This window comes from Cyprinodon tularosa, unplaced genomic scaffold (assembly GCF_016077235.1).
Source record: "Cyprinodon tularosa strain WSP-4 unplaced genomic scaffold, ASM1607723v1 ctg93, whole genome shotgun sequence".
Classification (NCBI taxonomy): Eukaryota; Metazoa; Chordata; class Actinopteri; order Cyprinodontiformes; family Cyprinodontidae; genus Cyprinodon; species Cyprinodon tularosa.
Window position 1 is genome coordinate 347,977 of NW_024039707.1, and position 19,240 is coordinate 367,216.

General features: G+C 37.3%; 1 protein-coding gene across 1 annotated transcript in view; it reads right to left on the minus strand.

Moving 5' to 3' along the window:
• plcb3 (phospholipase C, beta 3 (phosphatidylinositol-specific)) overlaps window positions 1–19,240 on the minus strand; it is an 89,469-nt gene that overhangs the window by 39,903 nt on the left and 30,326 nt on the right. The window lies entirely within an intron of this gene.

Below are 19,240 nucleotides of genomic sequence, written 5' to 3' on the forward strand. Positions count from 1 at the left end.
CATTTCTAAAGTCACAATATTCAGACAGGAAACTGACAGAGAGCGAAAGAGATAGACATCCAGTAAAACCTCTAGAAATGAGTCACCACCATGCTGGTGTTATCTAAGCTACTGATTGCTGGTCATCTTTGAAGTCTGGCATGTCAATTGCAGTGTCAGCTGGAACTAACAACTATTTTACAATTTTTTTTTTTATCTTTTTTTTTTTTTTTGATCAATCGACTAATAATCAGATGTAAAAAGGTCCCTTAAGATTTTATGCAGAATTTAACTTGAATGCAAAAATTTAGTCTTTTTCTTTTTACAATTTTAATATAATTACTGATCTGAGAGGGTTGGTTGGTTTTGGAGTCTATACTCCAGTTAATGATTAATGGATCAGTAAATTAGTTTGATAATTATTCCAACAATCTCGAATAAGAGTTTCAGCACTCATTCCCATTTTTAACAATTTCTTTAAAAAAAATATGAGCTAAATATTAAAGAAATGGGTGCTACGCATACTCTCAAAGAGTTGTAGATTTTTACTTAAAAAGAAAATGATATTTTCAAGAATTACAAGATTATCCCATTTATGCATCAAAGCACATGTCACTGACATTCAGCAGAATCACACTTCATGTCGATAGTTAAGGTGTTAACAGACCAAAAATGCTGGGAGTTCTTGAATTTAACAAATGTTCTATATAGCTATAGATTCTGTATATATAATGTGTCTGCACCATCAACACCAAGTCAAATTCATTGTAAGTGCAAACCTACTTGGCAATAAATTTGATTCTGATTCTGAAATGAGGAGAAAATATATATTTTATCTGTGGTTCACCTACAAATCCCTTATTCTGAGTTCTAACTGACCGATTGGTGCGTTTTTCTCTCTGTAGAACAAAGCACAGCCATGTTTGGACAGGATTAGAAGCTACAATTAATTTATAAACAGCATAAAATCTGGTTAGATTCTGACTTTGTTCATTTCTTAAACATAACTAGCTTTAAGTCTGGGTCAAAGAGAAAACTAAGTAAATTATTTAATAAATATATTTTATAGTCACCGCCTAATCACCCGACCCTTCCTCTGCGATGCGTCACAGATAAAATGTCAGCGTATGTTGGATACCTTCTTTATTCCAAATCAGAGGAGATGTAAAGGTTGCTTATTTACTTGCAGACTAACAGGAAACACAGCAACTGGTCTGCTTTTATAAAATGATTCTAAACCTGGAACCAGAACATTTTACCCAAAATGGATTGATGACCCAGTTCAGCTATTTAAGACATGGTACGGGTTTCTACAACAAGAAAATATTAACTGTATTACAAAAAACTAACTATATATAGGTTGAACTATTCCAAAAAAGTTAAAAGCAATCCACTGGACTTGGTTTCAGAGTTTGAAGTCTTGCAAGACTGCAAAATTAGATGGGTATGGGGTATTGCAGTCTAACAAAATCAAAACGACCCCTATTCCAAATGGGTGGACCCCTTTGTCTGTTCCAATTTGCATGTTTTCTAAACAAAAACATGACTTTGTTGGGCTACTGTATAAAACCTCAAACTCAACGCTATTTCTGACATTTTGAATTGAAAAAGCTTCCTGGATGGGAAGCGAAACGTCTTCAAACTCTAAACCAAGTCCAGTGGATTGCCTTTACGTTTATTGGAATGACTATGACCTGGATGACTGAGAACCTTCACATGCATAGGTTGAACTACTGCTGTAAAATATTGCAACTAAATTCAACTTTAGATTTTATGTTGGCTTTTTTGTTACATTTTGCCCAAGTTCCTGAAGATTCTCCATGGGCCTTATTAAAGCTCCTTTATAATGCCCATTAGGCTTTCTTCTCCAGAGAACCTGTGTTGAGATGGTATGATGCAAACTAAAAACAATGGATCATTTTTATATATTACACAGACTTAAATGCATTCCTAGAAAGTTTTTTTATCTCTAAATATGTTTTTCACCAAAAAAAACTTTGAGCCTGTGATCAACATGGAGCACGTTGGAACAATAATTGATCAGTTTAAAGCCTTGTTTGGTTATTTTTTAACTGATAAGTGTGTTGATTCTTTGTTTGCACTTTATATTATATTTATTTTCATTTCTACTGTGACCAACAGTACACTGCTCATTTTAATAAACACTGATCTGGTACCTGGATCGGATATTCGCTGCAATATTGACTAATTCGCTGGATCAGACATCAGTGATTTGATATCTGATATCTCTTATTCTTTACATAGAACTTTTATTCCTTTCTTTTTGCTGCTTATTTTTTTAAATAACATATAGTACATTTATATCTGTGTTCATTCGTTACCTTTTTTTTTTAAACAATGTTTATGTCAAGGTTAAATCCTTCACTTACATGGTAACATATATAGTTCATTCACTTGAATCAGATTGATATCGGATTTTTTTTGTTATTTTAAAACAGTATCTGAAGAGAGCTTTATTTAAATGTCAAAAAGATCTTATAATAACCAATAATCAAACAGCTTATTTTTTTTTTATTCCTTAATAAAAACATCTAGTGGGCTTCTCTAAAGACCCCTACCATCGAGCTTAGCCCATTTTCTAGGGTAAACACTCAATGAGGGGTTAAGAAAATGTGAATCGGCTAATAAAACTACAAAATATGAAATCAAATTAAAGAGTTATATAAGCCATCTAGAGGAAAGAAACAGAAGCCAAAAAAAAGAAACACTTTTGCTTTCAAATGTGATTTTAGTTGACTTCTATGCAAAGCAGTGTAAGATAGAAACAAGCAGATGAGGACAGTACAGGAAGAATGAGCAGAACATAAGGACTCAGGGTAAAATCATATCTTCTCTGCAGCCTTTTATATCTTTCCATTAAATCTCTTGGATATAATCTACGCCATATCAATGCACAACTCGACCAGTGACATGTCTGTGTGCATTTGGATGGCTGTGTGACATAAAAGACATACTCTCTTCTTTTCTTTTTAGGAACATCAGCAGAGTAAAAGTATATTCCTGATAACCCTCTTGAGATTCAGAGCTAAAGATTGTGGAGCACCAATAAGCACAGGGACACAGCTGCCTCAGGAGAAAACGACGGGATAAAAATTAGAAGGCGGAGGGGAGAATGCGGTCATAAACCCAACCATGAACACAATGAAGGATGCATGCACCATCCTGTGTAAATATTTGTTTAGACCCACACTCATTCCACAGGGTTCATTATTTCTTCCATCCAATCATTCTAGAATGTTCTTTGTAGCTTCGCTAGAGATGGAAATTTGTGTTTAAATGTTTAGCAAACCGTTCCTTTTAATGCAGTATCTTGCAAACGTCCCCCCCCCCCCCCCCCTTTCTTTTTTACTTTTCTTTGTACACAAACTGTTGCATGCATGTTCAGATCCCTGGAACAGCCTTGGAGAACCAGTTAGTTGCAACTACAGCTGCAAGTTTTTGAGATTATTGTTTCTACTGAATTTACACCAAACTAATTATTCCTATTCTTCTTTTTAATTTAGCTCCAGACTTGACTGAACTTTTCTGAACATTCTCAAATATTTCCACCTATTCTCCTTGAAATGTGTTAACTTTATTCCAATAATAAGATGTTTAGGTCTAAATGAATGCATTGTAGCTCTAGGTGTGTGTATACAGATTATCTCTTTTGCTCATTTTATCAGGAACTCTTCCAGAAATAATTCCCCATCTTGCATTTTCTCTTCTTTATCCACACAGCATCATTCTGCCACCGTCATGTTTAAGTATGGTACAGATTAGGAATGCAACTAAAAATCACTTTGCAAATCCATAAATCTGTTGATTTTTTAAATTTTTTGATTAATCAATTAATCATCCAAGAGCAAAACGTTCTTTAAAGCAGATTTTAAAAGAATTAAGCCAGGTGAAAATAAAACTTTTCCACTTGTATAGAGCATATTGACAGAAAACAAAAGTTTTTTTTTTTCCCATTTTAAATGAAATAATAATTACTGCTCTAAGCGGGTTGCCCTGTCAGCTAAGGCATAGTTTGCAGTCTCTATTCTCCAGTTAATTAATTGATTACTATATTAGGTGAGGTTATTTCAATAAACAACTAATCACAATTAATTCCCATCCCCGTAAAAGAAATACGTACACCCAGCATGACGTCATTACATTTAGGTACATCCCAAGTTTATTTAATTCTACAGTGATGCACTCATTTGTATTGATCCGTCACATGCAATCCTTTTTAATCATGTCTTATTAAACAGCCTTTGCAGGCGATGTGTTGGTCTGTAACTTAAACCTTGCAGTGTGTCAGGCTTACACAGTTCCTTTTCAAAGATGCACAGTAACCCTTCACAGTCACCACCATTGTCTAAGTAGTGAAACGTATGCCTTTCTTATTCCTCTTTCAGTGGCCCTCAGGCTGCCAGCTCCCCTGGCTGTGATAAATAAAGGTAAAAAAGCAGCACACCAATTGGACCATGCTCTCTCTAACGTTGACCTCTGATTGGCCTGTGGAGAATAAATTATTTCCTGAGGGAACAAACTACTTTTGGGTCTGTAGGACACACATGCACAGTCCTCACTTCTCCCACAGGCCATGGTTTCATTCTGCCACTGCTGGGAGACTCCTTGGAGATGAAAGTAATGAGACTACAACTTTATCTCCAGCCTCTGTGACTCTCCTTCATCATAAGTAAGCATGGAACAGAGAGAGACAGTCAGAAACCTGTGATAATATTCACACAGACCAATCCTCTGTGTGCAGGTCTGGACTTGTGAAACATCCTGACCTGTTGAGCAACACGGGGTGTGTATGTGAGGGTGGAAAACCCTCATAAGTCAGCACACACTCAATGTGGCAGAAAAACGGAAAAAAAATGGCACAAACCCAGAAGCGTATGAAGTGAAACGTGATATTGTGTTATCGTGCACGTCTATGTGAGGCCAGATAAACTGAAATCACATTCCTGACATACCCTAGCCCTTTAGTTTGCTAAAAGATGTGCATCTTGGGGTTCCTGTGTGTGAAAATCGACCGAGCGCAGCAGCTGCTGAGCTCCATTCAGCTCTCTGTGTTAAGCCCACATGCAGCTTCATTCATTTTTCACACTCAGGTTTCAGGAGATCGTCTTAGAACAGAAAACGTCTCCCACTTGTTATCCTTCGACAGAAAGAAAAAAAAAATCCTTTTAAAGACCATCATAAACCATTTATTGATCTAAAGCTTTATTTGTCTGTGCGTTTTTCATCCAGTTCTGTTTGCAATATGAATGAAAACAATTCGGGTGTAACTTAATAGTTACCAGATGTCACATTTCCATCATCAACTAGGGATTTAGAAAAAAATCTATGACGACATGTAAACTATAAGATGTTTAATTGGTTGTTAATGAAAATAAGATGCACCATACTTATTTCAGAAGAAAACACAAAGCTATTATATGTAGAAAATACCGCCTGAAAGGCGGGCTTTCATGGACAAGTTGATTTTTATTAACAGGTCCGTTACAATAAACCATGTAATTGCTCAAATTTTAATCATGAAAATAAAATCAATCATTCAAAACACGGCAGTTTCTAAAACATCAATGTTTTTTACACTTTGATAAGTCTTTTTTTTTTTTCGTCTTATACCAATAATTAACAAATAAATTATTTAAAAATCCTACAGTGTATGTTCCCGGATTTATTCATTTTTTTCCTCATTTTTACTCCCATATTAGAAGTTTACCTATGATGGAAATTACAGAACTTTCTCATTATTCTAAGTAGGAGAATTTGCACAATCGGTGGCCGACTAAATACTTTTTGGCCCCACTATATATTCTTACCTTGTCCTAACAAACCACGGCTTCTTTACTTACCCTTTAAGCAAACGGCTGCTCAGCGATAAAACAACATGTATGGAACTAACTTTAACAGTTAATAATAAAGTAGATTCTTTTACTATTTGTTAAAGAAAAATTAGTATCAAAACAAGCAAATGGAGTATGGTTTGCAAAAAAAAACAAACTGAAACAGTTCTTAAACAATCCGTGTATCATTCGTTCTTTCTATTTTCAATTGCCAATCAAAAAACAAAAAATAAAAAATTGACTGGTTATTTTGTTATTTGTTTTTTATGGTTAAACCAAAAACGAAAAAAGGATTTGTTTTTCATATATCAATTCTAAGCTCAGATCAAGAATACGAAATGGAAAAACGGACAGCAACGCAGAATTTGTTTTTAATATTTAATCAGTACAGTTTACGTGACCCGGAAATAGCTCTTTGCGCAGCAGTTGGGGTAATGAAGTAGCTACCATGGCGACGCTAGAACCACACACTATGTTGATCGAGAAGCTGTTTGTTGTTGCTAGTTAAAAGTACAGTGCACAGAAAAGTTTCAAGAAAAAAGTTATACCTGGAAAATCCTGCAAATTTTCTCCGTTGTCATGTCCTCCTCAAGAGTCACACGCTTGGATCCTCGAAATAAAACGTAACTGTCCATGGCTGATAGGTCCGACTGCCTTATCTGGTGCAGTTTGATCGAACGTGGTGGGAGTAAGCCAATTGTTTTTTTAGCTAACGCTCCACCAAACTTCCGGGTCATGTAAACTGTACCGATTAAATATTAAAATCAAATTCTGCGTTGCTGTCCGTTTTTCCATTTCGTATTCTTGATCTGAGCTTAGAATTGAAATATGAAAAACCAATCCTTTTTTCGTTTTTGGTTTAACGATAAAAAACAAAAAACAAAATAACCAGTCAATTTTTTATTTTTTGTTTTTTGATTGGCAATTGAAAATAGAAAGAACGAATGATACACGGATTTTAAACTAACATCTTGATTTTATTTTAGCTTGTGTGATCTAGGTGATTTTTCTCCGTCTTCTTGTTATTAGGTCAGCCTATATTTAGCCTTTTAAACAAGCACAGCAAATGTTAATGCATTGTGATTAGAGCTTCATTCACATACTCCTTTCCTTCCTTCATTTCTCTGATTAATTATACAACTTCCCCTCCTCCTTTCACTTTCTGAAGAGTAAATGAACCAAACAAAAGGCCAACTAAACAATCAGCGGCACTCCTTTCCTGTAACATGCTTGTGTTTTAAAGATCACCTTCACTGAATACATCTCAAATGACCAATTAGAACTGCTTTCTAACAGCAAAACTAATCAGGAATCAACCCCCTCTGAGAGCATAGTTCCTTTAGATGGAAGAGTCTGTTTGAAAAAATAATGGTGTGGAGAATTTTTAGAACAATTTAAAAGGGACAGAAAGGTAAGAAAAGTATAAAAGTGAGAGATGTGCACCATTCTATGGCATCACCAACTTTTCCCTTCTCTTAATCCACCATTATGTCTCCCAGATGTTTTATATTAGAATAGAATTCAACTTCATAGCCATTACACTGTCACAATTACAGAGCAACGAAATTAACTCTTTGCAGTGGGCTGCCATTGTGCGGCGCCTGGGAGCAGTGGGGTTAAGGGTCTTGCTCGGGGTCCCAGAGTGGCAGTCTGTGGGAGTGGGGCTTTAACTGTGGGAAGTGCAATGCTCTAACAACTACGCTGCCCCTCCCCCGGTGGCCTGGTGGTTAGGGCATATAGAACCTGTACATAAGAAAATAATCTGAGGAGTGTATCCTAAAAACCAAGAGACCACAATGAAACACATAAATTGAGGAAGAATTAGACGGCAAAAATCCAGTGGAACGTCAATTAAAAACAAGCACGCACTTGCACAATATTCCCATACCAAGTTTCCCAGAGTGCAAATAAAAAATAATGGCTGAGATTAGAGCACGTAAAACTCACACAAAATAAAAATACTCTCATATCATAAATCTTTTACTGAGGCACACGGATCACACATGGATATGAGAGTGGGATCTTTCAACACAGAGTCGCCTAGAGCCAATTAATGTGCAAATAAAAAGAAATGGTACCAGAGAAATAGCTGGAAATATAAGGACTCATAGGTTCCTTTTCTTGCACAATTTTTTGCATTTATAGATAAAGCTAGGAATGTGTCACCATATATAAAAAATCTAAAAGAGAGGGAAAAAAAGGAACACCAATTAGATCTGTATGGTATTTTAAAACATGCGCCGACTTTACCGACCCTTAATCATAGACAGGTTTCAGATATTACAGGCTAACAACGGAACCAAACGACCCACTCATCGGTTTCTATTTGCATGTTTCCAAGCAATACAAGGCTTTGTCTATATAAGACTCAAACTCACTGCGGATCCAGACATTTGAATTGAGAAAGCTTCCTGTAGAGGTGGCAAAACGTCTTCAAATCTAGGAAACCAAGACCAGTGGATTGATTTTTAAACTTTTACGGAATGACTATGACCTGGATGATTGAGAATCTTCATCAGCAGACTTTACAATCATTAAAGAGTACTATGATGATAACCAAAATTTACTGACATTGCATATAGATCTCTTTTCAAACGACAGAACATTTCTACTCTTCGACTTTTTTCCATGGTAGATACTATATCTGTGAAGTGGCAACTAGTGTAAAATCAACTTAGCTTTATGACACAGAGATCTTTTTGTATAGATTAAATGATGCTGAATTCAAGCTAAATTGCATAGAGTGATAGAGTGTGATGAAAAAACATTACCCCCCATATCTCATTACCAACTGTTCATATAAGGTAAAGCAACCTCTGCCTTTCTGGTGCTTATAAGATTTAACCCTTCTATATAAAACTTAAACTGAAACTGTAGGTTTACGCCTGTTAAAAAAGAGGTTTTCCTCTCCACTGTCGCTAACCATGCTTAGTGTGAGGGATTGCCTTTGAGTCAATGAATCAATGCAATCAACCAGTTTTCCTTAGATAGAAAACTTAAAATCATTTTGACTGTATGATCTGGTTGAATCGTCTCTACAAAGTGCCTTGAGATATAAATAAACTGAATTATATTGAATTGAAAACGAGACACACCAGTCACGGCTATAGTGCTCTGGTATGAAATCCAGCCCAATTTGCCCATTATTTCAGTTTCAATGACTGTACAGGTGCTGGTCATAAAATTAGAATATCATGAAAAAGTAGATTGATTTCAGTAATTCCATTTAAAAAGTGAAACTTGTATATTATATTCATACATTACATACAAACTCATATATTTCAGATGTTTATTTTGTTTAATTTTGATGATTACAAATGACAACAAATGAAAATCTCAAATTCATCATATCAGAAAATTAGAATATTACTGAAGACCAATAAAAACAAAGGATTTATAGAAATGTTGGCCAACTGAAAAGTATGAACATGAAAAGTATGAGCATGTACAGCACTCAGTATTTAGTTGGGCCTCCTTTGGCCTGTATTACTGCAGCAATGCGGCGTGGCATGGAGTCGATCAGTCTGTGGCACTGCTCAGGTGTTATGATAGCCCAGGTTGCTCTAATAGTGGCTTTTAGCTCTTCTGAATTGTTGGGTCTGGTGTATTGCATCTTCTTCTTCACAATACCCCATAGATTTTCTATGGGGTTAAGGTCAGGAGAGTTTGCTGGCCAATTAAGAACAGGGATACCATGGTCCTTCAACCAGGTACTGGTAGCTTTGGCACTGTGTGCAGGTCCCAAGTCCTGTTGGAAAATGAAATCTGCATCTCCAAAAAGTTGGTCAGCTGCAGGAAGCATGAAGTGCTCTAAAACTTCCTGGTATGTGGCTGCGTTGACCCTGGACCTCAGAAAACACAATGGACCAACACCAGCAGATGACATGGCACCCCAAACCATCACTGACTGTGGAAACTTTACACTGGACTTCAAGCAACGTGGATGAAGTGCCTCTCTTCTTTTCCTCCAGACTCTGGGACCTTGATTTCCAAAGGAAATGCAAAATTTACTTTCATCAGAGAACATGACTTTGGACCACTCACCAGCAGTCCAGTCCTGTTTCTCTTTAGCCCAGGCAAGACGCTTCTGACGCTGTCTGTGGTTCAAGAGTGGCTTGACACAAGGAATGCGACAGCAGAAACCCATGTCTTTCATACGTCTGTGTGTGGTGGTTCTTGAAGCACTCACTCCAGCTGCAGTCCACTCTTTGTGAATCTCCCCCACATTTTTGAATGGGTTTTGTTTCACAATCCTCTCCAGGGTGCGGTTATCTCTCTTGCTTGTACACTTTTTTCGACCACATCTTTTCCTTCCCTTCGCCTCTCTATTAATGTGCTTGGACACTGAGCTCTGTGAACAGCCAGCCTCTTTAGCGATGACCTTTTGTGTCTTGCCCTCCTTGTGCAAGGTGTCGATGGTCGTCTTTTGGACAACTGTCAAGTCAGCAGTCTTCCCCATGATTGTGTAGCCTATAGAACTAGACTGAAAGACCATTTAAAGGCTTTTGCAGGTGGTTTGAGTTAATTAGCTGATTAGAGTGTGGCACCAGGGGCCATCAATTTTGAACCTTTTCACAATATTCTAATTTTCTGATATGATGAATTTGAGATTTTCATTTGTTGTCATTTGTAATCATCAAAATTAAACAAAATAAACATCTGAAATATATGAGTTTGTATGTAATGTATGAATATAATATACAAGTTTCACTTTTTAAATGGAATTACTGAAATCAATCTACTTTTTCATGATATTCTAATTTTATGACCAGCACCTGTAGTCTTCTACACATCATTTCAATTGTTCAACACATTGGCTGCTGAAATACGAGTCACTTATTTTATAAGCCAAATTATTATTTTGTAAACCATCACATTGTGTTAAACATATTTAAAATTTGAATGTGCAAAAACTAAAGGGCACTTAATTCAAGAGGACACTGCAGTAATGATAATCAATTACAGTTTGTCAATATGTTTACAAGGAATCAAAAAAAAAAAACTGATGTAAATTTAGTTTATTTTAAATGCTTTCTGCACCATTATGCTTTAGTTGTTCATATATGATTATACCATTTGAAATCTGTCTTGCTGAATCACACAGGGTGGCAGTTTCATTAGGTTTCTGAAAGCAAGGGACACACATCTATGCAGAACCCACTACTAACACAGGAAGCAACAGCTCCAACAATGGATTCCATACCACACAACCTCTCACTTCTCCATATCACTGGTTTCTATACTGCACATGAGTAATATTGTTTTCTTTATTCATTTACTTCTATGTTTTTGATTTATTTATATGTTAAAAATTCTGTGCATGTTGAAATAGAAGCTCATGTGTTGCTCTGTTCTGTTGTAGGAGCAGATAAAAGATCCCTTCACCAAACAAAAAGAGGGGAGAGACAGAGGAAGCCATTAGATTATCAACTGTCACTCAGCTTCCTCTGCAAAGTCCCACTTGGGAGCACAGAAGGGACCAAAGAGTTTGTCTGAGTACCCCTTTGTTCCGACTTAACTGGTTGTGAATGAATGACATGAGCCAGAGAGATTATGTGGATGAACTCTACAGTGTCTGCACCCACCTACAAATTCCCAAACAATTTAAAGTAATAAAACCAACAAATGAATGCTGCTCTAGTCAGATATTTATATACGTTGAAAGTAACAGCTTTTTAAGGTTTCATTTAGACTGATTTAGTTTTTATTTTTTTGTTTTTTTGGTAGGAGTGTTCTGCAACATAGAGCTAGAGTGATTTTAAAAGCAATTACTTTTTTTTTTTTTTTTTTTTTTTTTTTTTTAACATAGGGGCACATTTCTTTGCAATAAAAATATCAAACAAATCCACATCCATTAACATTTAGTTAGTTTCCAGATTTAAAAAAATCCAAGTCCTTTTTTTAAATAATGCTCACAAAGATGTCTCCAAATTGAAATCCATTCTGTTTTGGAGCCCTTTTGGGCTCTTTGAAAAGCACACAGTCTCTACATTTAGTTTCTACAAGGTAAGAAGATGTGACCTTTTGCACACAGAACATAATCAGATTTTTTATTCCTGCCCAAATTTTTATTGTGAAAATGAAGACTATGAGAGTCATAGTTGATAGGGATGGGCTAAATGGCACTACAACACAGTGGTCTTTAATTCAGGTCTATTTACATTTCAAAGGGTAAAGCAATAGCAGCAAAAATGAAAATGAGCACCATTTACATCAGATAATGTCCATACGTCTTTATAGAGCCACAGTTTAGAGACTCCAATGGCTGAAAAAAAAATAAGCAGTAACCTTTGAATGCTGCAACACAGACACATCTATAGCGGCTCTATGAAAAGGTTATATTTAAAGGAATATAATAAATCGTCAAAATGTATTATATGCACACACACACAGACAAAAAAAATATAAATACAAATACAAGAAAGGCAGAGAATGGATATAAAAAAACAAAAAAACAAAAAAAAAAAAAACAGTGGCTTCAGGTGCTCCCAGGTGCGTATTGATGAGTATAACATTCACGTACCAGAAATGACCGTAATTTAATTGGCTACAAAACTGCGTTGGTCAGGTATATACGGTATGTGTTTTTTTTGGTTCTATTGGTATCTACTGACTTTCAGCCGTTAAAAGCTTTTCAAACCTCATCCTAAATGGATGGCTAAGTTACCAATCAAAAACTGATCTCCTCACCTCCTCTATGACGGCCGGCAAGGGGCTGTGGATACTTAGCTGGCTAATAGAAATATAAATAAAAAAAAAATGTTATATTGAAACTTATGATGCATTTTGTGCCTTTGTAGATCGAACACCTGGTTTGGAGCTCTTTTTTCCCCCAATAAATTGTGTTTTCTGGAAAAATACAAGCAGAAAGAGACCAACTTGGCTGGATTTGTTTGTGTTGATAAAATTATACAACGTAAAAAAGTAAGTTATGCTTACAAAGTTGAAAAGACAAGAAAGCAACATTTCTGCTTATATGCAGAATGTCTACACCCACTTTATTAGGTACCCCATGCTAGTAACGGGTTGGACCCCCTTTTGCCTTCAGAACTGCCTCAATTCTTCGTGGCGTAGATTCAACAAGGTGCTGGAAGCATTCCTCAGGGAGTTTGGTCCATATTGACATGATGGCATCACACAGTTTCCACAGATTTGTCGGCTGCACATCCATGATGCGAATCTCCCGTTCCACCACATCCCAAAGATGCTCTGCTGGATTGAGATCTGGTGACTGTGGAGGCCATTTGAGTACAATGAACTCATTGTCATGTTCAAGAAACCAGTCTGAGATGATTCCAGCTTTATGACATGGCGCATTATCCTGCTGAAAGTAGCCATCAGAAGTTGGGTACATTGTAGTCATAAAGGGATGGACATGGTCAGCAACAATACTCAGGTAGGCTGTGGTGTTGCAACGATGCTCAATTGGTACCAAGGGGCCCAAAGAGTGCCAAGAAAATATTCCCCACACCATGACACCACCACCACCAGCCTGAACCGTTGATACAAGGCAGGATGGATCCATGCTTTCATGTTGTAGACGCCAAATTCTGACATCAGAATGTCGCAGCAGAAATCGAGACTCATCAGACCAGGCAACATTTTTCCAATCTTCTGTTGTCCAATTTCGATGAGCTTGTGCAAATTGTAGCCTCAGTTTCCTGTTCTTAGCTGCACCTGGTGTGGTCTTCTGCTGCTGTAGCCCATCTGCCTCAAAGTTCGACGTACTGTGCATTGAGAGATACTCTTCTGCCCACCTTGGTTGTAACGGGTGGGTATTTGAGTCACTGTTGCCCTTCTATCAGCTCGAACCAGTCTGGCCATTCTCCTCTGACCTCTAGCATCAACAAGGCATTTCCGCCCACAGAACTGCCGCTCACTGGATGTTTTTTCTTTTTCGGACCATTCTCTGTAAACCCTAGAGATGGTTGTGCGTGAAAATCCCAGTAGATCAGCAGTTTCTGAAATACTCAGACCAGCCCTTCTGGCACCAACAATCATGCCACGTTCAAAGTCACTCAAATTACCTTTCTTCCCCATACTGATGCTCGGTTTGAACTGCAGGAGATTGTCTTGACCATGTCTACATGCCTAAATGCACTGAGTTGCCGCCATGTGATAAGCTGCTTAGAAATTAAGTGTTAACGAGCCGTTGGACAGGTGTACCTAATAAAGTGGCCGGTGAGTGTATATTAGCAGTGGCAGCATTTTGTTAATCAAATGTATAAAAAAAAAACATAACTTTGTCTACTTGGAAGAATTGGTACAGTTTGCTAAATTTGATTTGGGTAGTTTCCTACAAATTCTTACGAACACAGCCAATTCTGCAATAAATCATCTAGCCAGGGTTTAGAAAGCTGTTTTGTCAAGGTGCAAATTTCTAAAGGACACTTTTAACAATATCAGTGAAGGTCTATATCCATATTTACCACTTTACTTAGTTTTTACCCTTGTGTAGATTATGCTGTAATGTCAAACAAACTAAAAAAACAGACCTTAAAAAGAAGTAAGAACAAAATAAAATGAAATGTCAGGTAAGATTTAGAAATCTCAGATCACTTTCACACCTCAGAGGTGTTGTTAAATCCTAAAGGATAAACATCCAACAGCTTTGGTGATATTCTCCTGACCTTCAGGGGAGAAGGAAGTAATGACGAGAGGACGGACAGGAGGCGCAAGAAAAGAAAAATATGGGAAATTTAAAGTGGGAGGAAAGAAAGAGGGGGCAACAAAATTCCCCAGCACCCCAATGTTAGTCTGAGCAACTTCCTGCCCAGATTCCCACGCCAAGAGCCAGAGCTAGAGATGCAAGGAAAGAAATTGTAAGAAATTAGGAAGCAGGAACTCTTGGGAATAAAGATGAAAGAAAAGAATATATACAAAGCTGGAGAAAAGGTACATTTGGAAAAAAAGAGAAAGAAGGAAACGGCAGAAGAAGTTGAGATGATATGTTTTAGTTTATGTTAGAGGAGTGACTTTTGCTTCATCCCTCTGATAGCTACCAGCTGTCCTGGGACACAAAGACACGTGGAGGTCCAACATGGGAACTACAGACAAACTGAGGATGGATTTACAGAGAAAATGACGACATTATAGTGACTCATTACAGATTGGATCAACTATTCTGCAGAACATAAATGTTTAGTTGCCTAAGAAGGGAACATCAGATAGCAGTTAAAAAAAAAAACAGGTATGAGAACATAATACAAACAAAAATACTGTATATGACCTTAAATGCATCATTAACTTTTCAGAACTTAGTTTTCAGTTTTCAGCATAATAATAATGATGTTAAGTTTAATCTTTTTTATTTAGCACTTAGAATCATGCAAGTTTCTGTTTTCTACAAAGTAGGTCAAAAACTAAAAAAGGACAGCAAAATTAAAGCTATACATCAGAGATTAAAAAAATGTGAAAAAAACACTAACAACTGACATTAAGGAAAAAAAAATCTATTCATAAAATTCAATGACCATAAAAATTGAATTATCTTCCATGTTGAGTCACACTGTAACTTTAATCAACCATAATTTCTGACAACTTTAAACTAATTGTTAAAATCAACATGTAGAAGAATAAACAATAATTGAAAGCAACACATCATCCCCCTATCTAAAAAAAGACAAACAGTTAAGAAACTAAATCATCTGTGCTTCAGACTCAATTCTAATGGTATAAACAGTATCAGACCCATTTTAAAGAACAGACAATGTTGGCTCAGTGGTACTGTAGGCCCAAACCCAAATCGCTCCCTAACCACTAACCCTTAACTATCAAGTGTCACTTCCAACAAAGCTGTGGAAGGCGCCTTGATTGAAGGTGGTGGGGTATAAACAAGTATAGGACGGCTTCTTCCCTCCAACGGAAAAGGAAAACAGTCGTTGCTACGGCAACACAATGACGCCCCATGTGCAAGACTGTAGCTCTGTGGCGCAGGTTAACGTAATATAACATTAAACATTTGCCCCTTTCTTAAACAAATGTATACAGTCAAATAAAACCACTTGAAGACGTTTAATTATCTTTTTTCTATTAACTAACTTGTGATTTTCTGTCATTGTGACAAACCAGAGGAATTGATGTTTGGTGGAACTTTTTTCCTCTGGCTGCAGCTACACCTGCTGATGAATTCCAGTGAGCCTGCAAACGATTCTTTATTTAAGGGATGAACAGTCTACTTGCCCTGTCCACTACGGGGTATGGGATGGCATTTAATGTGGCGAATATTCTGCAGGAAGGCGCAAACGTAGGGATAGTGTTTAGGGGCCGGATTGGGATAGGGCCGTAGGGCACATGACCAGCTTCTCTAGATTAAAGTCCCTGTGGACCCTTTAGGGGTGTAAATCACACCCATCATGGCGATTCGATTCAGTATCAATATCCTGACCCAACGATTCGATTCTTTTTGACGCTCAAGAATACACCACAATATGATTCGATTCGATTAATTGGTTAATTTTTTATTTATTTTTTTTTTACTTACAGGCTAGACAATGTTTCAAATTTGAAATAAAACAATGAAAGCTGTAATACCGTTATGCATTCTATTTGAGAAACAACAGCAAATAACAGAAGTAGCAAAGTTGTACCTATGAAAACCTCATTCACTTACGGAACCCAAAATACTTCCACACAAATTACTTAAACCCGCAAGGGGTGTGCGAGTCCTCTTTTTTTCCCCCTCTGCTACATCTGTCTTGCCCAGCTCTTCTTTCACATCCACCATCTCCGCCATGTCTGTCTTGCCTACTGTTTACGCGGGTGTTTGTGTGCAAGCGGAAAGAGGTTAGTGGCTAAAGGAAGTGAGGTAGGAGGGCAAAATAGGTTTAGCACCACCGCAGCACGGGAGGGAGAATTACGTCCAGGAGCAGATGGATAAAAATAGACCCGAGGGGATCATCATGCATCAGCTCTTGGAACGATGTATTGATACAAAACGATTATTATTTACATCCCTAGGACCTTTGTTGCACGTCTTCTCCTTCTCTTCAACCATTTAGATCTGTTCAATTCAGGAGCCTCAGTATTTCTGGCAAATTGATTAATCAGTCTAATAACTTTCTTAATAATCGATTAATAATCAGATAGCAAAAGGTTCCTTAAAGATGATTCTTTACAGAATTAAATGGGGTGAAAGTAGAGTTGTTCCAATTCTGATACCAGTATCAGAAACGTCTCCGATACTGGTAAAAATGCAGGCATCGGTATCGTCAAGGATTGGAGTCCCGGTACCAATCCGATACCATACAATTTAAAATAGGAATTAAGGTGCTCTGTGCTGCCACCTGCTGCTTTAGACGGGTGAAGAGCTGATCACATGATACCTGTCGGAGACGGAGCTTCCTACTACTACTACTGTTTTTTTATACTGTTCTAGTTAAAGTATAAATAGCTTCAATGCGCTGTATGATAACCATATCACAGTCATGCATGCGTAGTATGATTATATATAATTGTTGTAGCATACTGGTACCAGGGCTCTGAATGTGCCAATAATCACAGCAAAAACATTGGAATTGTATCAGGAGAGAAGAAAATCACAACATCTCAAGGTGAAACTCAAACTTTGCACTTGTGGATAGTGCCTATTGACAGATGACATTTATTTTTTAGTTTATTCTTGGTATAATTACTGCTCTAAGTGGGCTTCTCTGTCAGCTAGAGGCAGGTTTTACTGTCTCTATACTCCAGTTAACGATTCATGGATTACTAAATTAGATGAAGATTATTTCAATTGTCTATTAATCACAAATTAATCTGATAAAATGTTTCAGCCCTAACACTAAAGTCAACTTCCGTGCCATTCCTCAATAGGTTTTAGATCTAATGTGCCTAGAAACTGAAACGCATTGATTGACGAGAAGAACAACAAACGCCTCCCATATTCCGTCCCTTTAAGACTTAAGAACTCCAAAACATCATCATGGAAATCTCACACCTCCAATTAGTGGTTAACCTCGCCGAGACGGGCCGGAAAAAATCCACTGATTAGAGAAACCATGAATTTCCCCCCTTATCAAAAAATCCTGTAGAAAAACATCTGATGAACCTAAACTCAAGTTCATTTGGGTCATTAAACAGGACAAGAATCAAAAACACTCCGGTAACTTCTAAATGGCTCAGAATAAAATAAATAAATAAGACAATACAGCTTTAGGATTGGTCTAGTCAAAGTTTGGACTTAATTCTGAATGAGATGCAGTGAAATAACCTTAAGCCGTGATTTAAAAGACACAACCAAATAAATACAGACTAAGAACAAAATGCAATGACCATATTTGGTTTTTACTCATGCAGCTCAACTGAAAATATGATTTTTCTGATAATCTGAATCAGAAAAGGGGCGAATATTTACCTAAAAGCTCAGATCTAGATTGTGCTTACATTAAAGCTCTGATTCAGACACTTATGTTTAAAAGCAGTGCTATATGCAAGAGATACTTGTATAGGACAGCCTGACACTGTGGAGAGCTGTAAAGATCAGATCCACAGATTTCAGATCCATAAAATAAACCTGCCAGTAACTTCTACCTGCTAGATGCCGCAGGTTTGTATATATTTAAAACATTGCATAGCAGCACTGAAGAAAAAGGTGGATTGATCAACATAAGTTTAACGTGGTCAGCGCCTCGCATGCATGTTTCTGAGCGGCAGGAAGAAAATAGAAAAATCCCCAGCAGAAACGGCGGGGAGAACATGCAAACTCCCTGCAACAAAAGCACCTATCCAACACACCGAGCGCCCCAGTTAGAATGCAAATACTAAGATAAGGAAGAAGAAACTTTGTTCAGAGGACAGAAGGAAGACATGAAGAGAAGGCTTAGCAGGAAGTTGCAAGCATGCAGCATGTGTGGATTTGGGGATCTTGCGCAATCCAGAGCCACTGGCATGCACTGTGTGTTTACAGCAAAGCCTCAGCTGGACTCGATACCGCGTCCCGCTGCGAGAATGTAAGGAAGTAGCTCCAAAACCAGATTCCTTCTGGGTCTGAAAGGACCAGCGGCAAACCGAAACATTCTCAGCTGAATCCTAAGTCAACAAAACTAAACATCTCAGATGATTGATTTTTTTTTCTAATTGGGTCTGGACTGCATAGGTTTAGATTTTAAATATACTGAAATGCCAAAGGTTGAAAACTATAGAACATACAGTTAAGAGCAGGAACTTTCATATAAAGGGGAAATCTGGGTTCTAAATAAGCAAGTAAAAGCAGAGAAAGTCAAGAGTTCTTGTTAACCGACCATATAAATATGCTGCAAAGATGGAGAGAGGCTGATAAAGAAATACAGAGGAAGGTCTGTAGGGAGGAAACGGCAAATGACAGAGAGATATAAAAGATAGAACATCGTGGGAAGAAGACTGGCCATGTCAGCAACACAACAGAGGTAGAAGATATATTGGAATAACAG